Source organism: Toxorhynchites rutilus, chromosome 2 (genome assembly GCF_029784135.1).
Source record: "Toxorhynchites rutilus septentrionalis strain SRP chromosome 2, ASM2978413v1, whole genome shotgun sequence".
Taxonomy (NCBI): Eukaryota; Metazoa; Arthropoda; class Insecta; order Diptera; family Culicidae; genus Toxorhynchites; species Toxorhynchites rutilus.
The window spans coordinates 162,845,260-162,854,337 of record NC_073745.1 but is presented as its reverse complement, the minus strand read 5'-3'; the positions used below and the strand labels follow the sequence as shown (position 1 = coordinate 162,854,337).

The window sequence follows — 9,078 nt, the reverse complement described above, 5'->3', positions numbered from 1 at the left end:
CACTACCATCTCTTTAATTTCCTTCAAAACTTTGTCGTTTTGTAAAATTGCATCCTGCATACGCAGGAACTTGTTTTGCTTTTTGGAAGTCAACTCTGGTAAATCATCAAATATAATCATTCTTTAGCGGAATAAACATTTCAAACCGACCGAACGATTCTATTTCATGCTTTTGCTCTGCTGATAAAACAAGAAAAAAATTAACACTCTTTTATATGCTGAATAAAACCATATACGATTTAAACGCTGCTGCAAAAACTTTATTACTAGTGAGCTCCATCTTCATTATTTGAGGCAACTAACTTTCAGTACTACTCGACCGATTCAGATGATCAACATATCAGATTAAAGCCAATTATCTGGTTTTCCTTCGAAAAAAAGTGCGTTTGCAAAAAGTTTGGATTTTGTTATCGTAATTGTTGATTATATTTGTTTTTTTTTTTGTTTTTTTCATAGCTTTGAACCAGAGGGCGCTATATTTTTTTAATATTTTTTCTTGAAAGCTTTTTTACATAATATATCCTAAAATCGGAAATGTGATTTTTTTCGTTTTTGAGTTATAATTTTTCAAAGTTAACCGAAAGTTGAAAAAATCTATTTTTTCCCCTTTTTCTCCACTGCAAAAATCATAGCTTTTGAGCTACTGGACCGATTCAGATGATCGACATAATTAAAGCCAATGACTTAGGTCATCTGAATCGGTGCAGTAGTTCAAAAGTTATGATATTTTGAAAAAAGGCATTTTTGGAAATAACACGAAAACATGTCGCATTAAATGTAAATTACTGCATATTGAGCTTATAATTACACTATTTTAGCTATTCCAATGCAATCTTCGAATTCGTTCGCAACCCTGGATGATGTGTCTATTGAAGAACAAGATGTAATCGCGCTTGACACTTGTGAGTATATCACGCGTAAATGAAAGCATTATTTATTATACAAAAGTACTCATGCTCAACATTTTTTATACTAGGTCTACAACAATCTAGATTTGAAGAAAATAGTTTGGAGAGTACTAATATGCTTTATTTGGAACTCAACGAAGCTTTGAGTACAATCGACGAACTCAAAAAGAACATAAAGATACAAGGCGAGTATAAGCAGCAAGCAGTAGCACACATCACGGAATTGCAGAATACATTACAAGAAGAACGCCAGCTCGCTCAAAGAAATGAAGAGCAAATTGAAACATTGAAAAATGCGAATATGATTTTGTCGTCAACAATGGAAAAACAACGCAAATCATTCAGCAAGCATTTGATGGAACTTGAAAAGAAAAAGAAAATTTGTGAAACAGAACATATCGATAAAACTGACATTATTGAACGGGTATATGAAATGTTGGACGGTGTATTGTCAAAGAATCAGTTGGATGTTATACTTGGACGAAAGCAAAGACCACGTTGGACTTCCAACGAAATCTCAACAGCATTCGCCATTCGCTATATGAGCAAGCGGTGTTATACGTTTATTCGTAAAGATTTGCATACTCCGCTTCCGGGACTAACCACACTCAATACCTACGCTAACCAATTGGATCTTCGTAGTGGCGTACTTTCCGATATTCTACGTTACATGTATGTTGTCGGCTCGGACATGCAGGGAAGACAATTGGCATGTATTATTACATATGACGAGATGAGCGTGCGTCAACCAGTGCTTGGAAATATCTGTATCACATCAATCTTTTCAGCAGAATTTCCGGCCACATTCGATCATTATACCATTGCATTCGGGATACCGAAAATGAACCAACGCCAAACCTCACAATCACAGCAAGCCACTCACAGTTGATTCATCCAGTTTTTTTTCATTCTGTTTTTCGTTCTGTTCTGCGTTCACGGAATGTGAGCAAAACAAAATATCCTCAGTTTTGTCATTCATTGACATTAACATTCCAGTTCATTCACTATCAGCATCGTTCTCGGACACTGACGAAACGGAGAAATTTGTTGAGGAAGATAAGAAAGTACAGAATGCTCATAATAGTGACAATAAATTAAATTGTTCAAGCATGCAAGGTTTCCGTCTCAGTTAAATTGCTTTCATTTTACATAGTGAATATGCAGCTCCAAATCCACTTGTCAGAAATGCTTCAAAAGAAGAATTCCGATGTAAAAAATACCGTTTTGACTCAAATTTCAAACATTTAATTCTTTTTAAATTCTGAACACACGAACATAAAATGGTGGTGTCCATGACACGACCGCAATGGGAATATTTCGAGCTTCCTTTTGCAAACGGATCAAACTATGCTATAGGATTAGCGGATGAAATTGCCAACATCCAGCTTTGGCTGACACAGTTTGCATTCGCTGCTTGGATCGATTCTGCAGAATGCCCCCTCACCGTCCAAGCCTAAGCAATCCTTAGCTGTGAGTGTGCATGCAGATCTTGCTCTTTTGTTGGCATTTCCGCTTGCGCCACCGATTTGCGTTGCCCTTTCGGAGTAACTTCAAAAACAACTGAATAAGCAAGGCACTGACTCAATGAGAAAATCACACACATATCGGGATACTGAAAATGAACAGTCACAACATTCCTGACAATTCAATGGCAATGAATAAATGTGAATGAATTCTCATGACTCGAGCTTTGAGGAAATCTCAGAGAGCACAGAATGAATATGAATGAACACAGTTGTAAATTTGTTTGCCGTCGAATGAATGACAGTAGCATCGACAAGCAAAATAAACGCGTTACACTGATAAAAATATATTTTCAATGTTGCTTAACAAGCTCAATATTTCCAAGCTCTGGCGTCAACTCATAGAATATGATCAAAGGGCTGATGAGGTTATTGGGCCAAATAAATACGTCCAAGTATTGACGGTACGTGGTTTATTCGCTAGCTGGAAGCAAATTTTGTTTGTTGCGTTCGATCAACCGATGACGACTCAAATCCTTCAGAAAGTAATATGTGAGCTCCACGCTATTCGTTATATTGTGGTGGGGATAAATTCAGACAACGGACCCGGAAACACTATATTGCGAAAAATCTTGGAGTAACTATCGATAAAACGTATTTCGAACACCCAGTCACAAAAGAAAACATCTATGTCTTCGGAGATAGTCCACATAATTTAAAATTATGAGGGAATTGGTTTGTTGGCGAAGGAATTATCTGGAAAGACAAAACAATTAATTCACGATTAGTGAGGATTCTCATTCAAGAGAGATGTAATTGTGAGCTAACACCTATTTTCTCATTGAATACTGGACACATCGATCTGACTGCTGTCGAAAAACAGAACGTAGCAAAGGCCGCGCAACTTCTATCGCACACTACAGCAACAGTTTTGAAACAACGTTTCATGCAAACGAGTGAGGAAGAAGAAGCTGCTCTCGTTGCAGACTTCATTGAAATTTGTAACAGCTGGTTCGATATTTTCAATTCGCGCAGTCCTTTCGCTGCAATAGAATTGAAAAGATCATACTCCGCAACTGATAACCAAATCGAAGCTTTGGACCGAATAATACAAATGCTAGAAAATAGTCAGCCAATTAAAAAAAGTGGTACAGTTTGTACGTCATTAACAACGTTTCAACAATCAATAATTATTTCAATAAAATCATTAAAATGTTTGTTCACGGATATGCAGCTAAAATATGATATTAAATTCATATCAACATTTAAGGTAAACTGAACTCTATATAAATCCGAGTATATATAATTGAAGTCTTTTTCTGAACTGTATTTATTTTCAGTTGAATCAAGATTTGCTCGATAATTTATTCTCTCAGATACGGTCCAGAGGAGGGCTCAACGACAGACCAGCACCGCTAGACGTTTTACAGCGGCTGCGCCTCATCATTCTAGGGAAAACCCCCGGAATAACTCAAAAAAACGTCAATACTTACGACAAAAAACATGGTTCACACACAGAAGTAGAAGATGAATACATCACCACGATGTTGTTCCAGAGGGCACAAGTAGATATATCAGAAAATCCGGATCCACCTGTCTCGGAGGATATTTCAAATCAGCCATTTGATGAATGTAATGAATCAGTAATTAATTCTAATAACTTTTTTAAACAAATATGTTATATCCTACAGTTTCCATTATAACATTCGATATCACGTCGAGGGAGCAAGAGAACAGCGATATGTCTACACCAGTTTCGTTTATGGAAATAGACCAAGAAAAAGATGGTTTTATATATCTCCTAGGTTGGGTCGCACATAAATTAAAAAAAAACACACCAAGATCTTGGAGACAAAACTGCCAATCTATCGAGCCGTCATGTACCATTTGGCTAATTTATCATACGGTGGATTGACAGCCCCCTCTAGCATATTCCAGGTAGTAGGTATAGAAATGGAAAAAATATTTGTTTCTAGCCTGGGTAGTGATGGTTTCAGATTTAAAGAAAATGTACTGTCAACAATTGTTGAACGGATTATCGAAGCTTATCCGAATTTCGATATCACTGTGGTTAGAACATATATTAAAATTAGAAGCATTGCCAGAATACGTTATTGTAATCTTCAATTACAAGGATTGACAGAACCTGGTCGCAAACGAAGAAATGAGATCGAAACGAGGAAAGCATCAAAGAAATATAGAAGAATGAATGCACTGTAAAGGGATCCCTATATAAAACATAAAACACATTACTAAACCTAGGGAGAAAAAAACATTATTTTGTATAACAGGGTGTCGAATCAAAATCCGAAAAAAAATCCCTGATATTCCTTGATTTTCCAGTAATTTTTCAGAAAAATTCTGGATGTAAACTAGTAACCAAATTGTCTACTAATATTTTAGCTGTAGTTCCTGAAACATTCAGTTAGCCTAAACAATGAAATTTAAGAACGTCTGTCGATATCTGCCAATAAATGAATTGTTTATTGTTTTTAACTGAGCTAAACGACGACTGAGAAGTTTCGTATAGGATTTAAAAAATGGATAATACAGTTCAAAGTTATCTTGAAGAAGTCTACTTGTCTAGTCTAGTACAGATTGAGTCATTTTCATTTTTAATCAGATCAATTTCATAAAACTGTTACGATTTTAACGAAATGCTTTATCTTGCAATCTTTCGACTCCCTTCCGTGCGTTTTTGAAAATTTTCTTCGCTATACCTCCAGAGATTTCGCTTCTGCTTTTCGTAGCCGTTTCAATAACTTTGATTTTTATGACGATAAAGGAAATGATAATTTCTAACTAGTTGAATTGACTAGCTCAACATTTTTATTAATGCTGTCCTTCCAAAGTGAAGTATAGCATCATAAACATGTCGCATAGCACAACTCTTTCCTCCCACATGTTTTCATAAAAAAAAACATTCGCTATTAATGGAAAAGCCCTCGCAACGATGGGGTTCCCACATGAGAGACAGAAGACCATTTTTTGGACAAAAAATCCGTAAACCTATCCTTTCCAAAAATGCTCCAGTCGTTCATTTATCAGATCATAGTCAGCAAACTTGTTTCTGTTGCTAGCAATCATAAATTTGCTGGAGCTTCACTGATACGTTCAAAATCCGTCAAATATCAATAGTCAAAAACTTCTCGAGTCGTTTTCCCTCCAATTTTATATCGGAATCAATGACGGAAAGATCAGAAATACATCAACGCTTCATAAGCGTTGAAACCAGTGCTTCACATCCCAGACGAAATTTTAAGCTTTGTCTGTCGTAGCTGGTGAGTTTTTAATCCAATCAATCCCTTGATGTACTGTGTAAAATGTTCAATCCGAAGTTACCCAAATTTAAGACTTTTTCTGCGCCATTTTGAAAGTCCTGTTGCAGTTTGCGTAATATGACTAATTCACGTTGATACTGTCCATCGACACAAGAAGAAGTTTGTTCAAATATATAATTCCCATGCCTTCTTTAAAAGTTGCAAGTTGATATCTGATACTTGAGAATGTCCCAAGAACATTGACGTCACGTAATGATTTACCACTTTCTTCTCTTCTTCATCCCATAACCTGACGTTCAAATCTATTTGCAGCCTCTTTGTAGTCTTGTTCAAAGACTGGTCGAAACCAACGATAAAGTATAGCTTGCAAAGTTCCATCGAGCTCAGATTTAGAATTCGGAGCAAAGCCAAACATCATCATAAAGCTCATTTTTATCAAGCCCTAGTTAGACCTTCTCAGTTTTCTGGCTATCATGAAACATTCTTCTCAATAGAACCATGTGCGGAGTGATTTGTGACACATAATTGTTTCCTGACACTACAGGATCTCAAGCATGGATGATTTTCAATCATGAATTTATCTATAGTATTCGAAGAAAAAAAGGAAGAGAATTGTTTGAAGCTGAACTGCAGATACTGCTGTCAAATGCCAGTAAAAACAGCGCGAATGCAAAAGCCATCTACTTTTGCGCTGTTTACACATCGGAAGGACTAAGTTCACTTACAGGCAAATGCAAACAACATATACTGAAAAACCTAAAGAGAGCCAAACTAGTCAAATACAACTTTTTTGGTATCATTATATTTCTAATTATAGCAATAATCAAAATTCAAATTCGCGGAATTTGATTTTTTCCAGATTGGTGATGAAATTCTCTGACATTGTTTGAATTCCCTGATTTTCAAGGTTTTTCAAGGTAGTTGACGCCCTCTATAAGTTCATTAATTCGGAAATTCTGAAGTAAATCAAAACCTTTGCCTTTGTACGATTATATATACCTAATGACTAATTTCTATTCTAGATTTTTTATCATGTCCTAATACACGTTGAGGTAAATGGAAATAAATAATCCAGTATATCCCGCTTACTGTCTTCTGAAGTGAAGACAGTGACTGTGAAGACTGCTTTTGATTACACTTTTCAGTAGTTCTGCTATTTTATTCAACATTGTTTAAGAGGCCATACCAGCTGCTACTGGTTATTTTCCTGTAATATATGGAAAATTAGCAACACAAAAGAGAACTAATTCGAAAAGTAAACACGAACCTGTTGCAATCATTGTCAACCTCCTTGTGCTCTAGCATTTAAGCAAAACCAATTACTTTTAACAACTCTTTCCGGATCTTCTGGCGGGATCGATAATCGTGATTCCACTTCGATCAACAGTTTATTTCACCTGTAATATATGGCAAATTAGCAACACAAAAGTCCACTAATTTGAAAAATAAACACGAACCTGTTGCAATCATTGTCAACCTCCTTTTGCTCTAGCAAAACCAAATACTTGTAACAGCCCTTCCGGATCTTCTGGATCTGGTAATCTAGCAATCAGCGTTATTTCTTGTCACCGTCGCCGTAAGTACTTTTTTCCCCGCCGATAGGAGCCAAACAGAAGTACATCTTGCTTGGAAAGAAAAGCATTGATTGCGCGGCTAGAAGCTAAAATATACTCAAAACATCCTTCTGCACTGTTTTTAATTCGACCGCTGATTGTAGATATCTGAAAAAGTAGGAGCAATTATGAGAAATTGTTATACGAAAAAATCGGGAAAATTACCTACCTACAGTAAAGCGCGAGCAGCTATTTTGCCGACGAATGCATTTGTCACCAAAAGATATGATATGTTTTGTAAACAAATTTGTTTTTTCACGAGCAATGGCCGAACAGCAATTTTGACATTGCGGTCCACCTATAGTATAGCGCCTTGGCGGGTCGCTATTCAAAAACAGAAACTATAGGTCCATTTATACGTTGCTAGTAGCTGACTTCACAATGAGCAGCTACTGACCCGGTGAACTCGCTTGACAAATGGTTGACTCGCCTTGTCCGTTCACACAATGTGAGCTGCTGGCAAGAAACTAGATACTACGGCACGGGTTTACCAGAGATGCCAGACGATTTTTCAAATGTTCATCAAATAGTCAGAAACAGCAATCAGGTCCGAATTTGTCAGATGAGGAAAATGAAAATGATAGTAGATTTGCAGAAGGAACAAATACGCCTCGAAAACTAAAATAATGAAGGAAAATCTACTTTTTTATATCGATTATGTATTCTGTTTCTTAGAACAATACTTTTTTTTGCAAGTTGTGAGTGAATTCTGAATGAAAATTGTGCCCGATAATGATTTTATATTCAGATTCCCAATAAAGTTATCTCAAAAAGAAAACGTATTAGTTTTCCAATAATTTTCAAATCTATAAATATCTTCGCACATTTTCAAATATCTTAAAAATAGAGACATGTCAAGACAATGTAAAGATTTGGCATCCCTGATTCGAGCGCTAAATTCTGTTTTTGACGTTTTGAGGGATGCGAGTGCGAGTAAATTCAAAAAACTTTGAAGTAGCTCGCACGCCGAATCACACATGACACTAACTGGAATGATGTGTTCACACGGTGTGAGTAGCTGCACTGCAGTAACTGACTAGATCGACTCGTATGCTTACTCGCACCGTCTGAACCCGGCTTATAGGCCCATTTATACGTTGCTAGTAGCTGACTTGACAATGAGCAGCTACTGACCCGGTGGACTCGCTTGACAATTGGTTGACTCGCCTTGTCCGTTCACATAGTGTGAGCTGCTGGCGAGAAACTAGATACTACGGCACGGGTTTACCTGGGATGCCAGGCGATTTTTCAAATGTCCATCAAATAGTCAGAAACAGCAATCAGGTCCGAATTTGTCAAATGATTGGTCCGAAATCGACTTCTTTATTGGTAGTTTTCATCTTAGGTTTTCAGTTGAATGTATCATTACACAATTTTATAGAGATTACAGAGCAGTGTTGAGAATAACACCTGAACAAGTGGAAAAACTGTTGAATTTAATTGCTCCACAAATACAACGCCAAGATACACTCATGAAGGATGCTGTACCTGCAAGAGTGATAATATAAATGACATTAATATGCCTTTCTTCTGGAATATTGTTCAGATTGTTGTCGATATTTTTTAGAATCTCGAAAGCATCCATAGCTAAGATAATTCCGGAAGTATGTGATGCTTTAAATGATAGTCTAGAAGACTTTTTAAAATTTTATTCACACGCGTCAAAAATTAAAATAATGAATGAAAATGTACTTTTTTAAATCGAATATGTATTCTGTTTCTTAGAACCTTACTTTTTTTCGCAAGTTGTGAGTGAATTTTGAATGAAAATTGTGCCTGATAATGATTCTATATTAGACATTCTCCAGAAAAC

At 36.3% G+C, this 9,078-nt stretch overlaps 1 long non-coding RNA gene across 1 annotated transcript; it reads right to left on the bottom strand.

The window, feature by feature from the left end:
• Positions 1-6,432: 6,432 nt before the first annotated feature.
• On the bottom strand, positions 6,433-8,331 carry LOC129768359 (uncharacterized). The gene is made up of 4 exons (XR_008741664.1): positions 7,435-8,331; positions 7,110-7,373; positions 6,920-7,049; positions 6,433-6,859 (listed from the first exon to the last, which is right to left on the bottom strand). It is a non-coding gene; the product is annotated as an uncharacterized LOC129768359 (long non-coding RNA).
• Between the last annotated feature and the right edge of the window lie 747 nt (positions 8,332-9,078).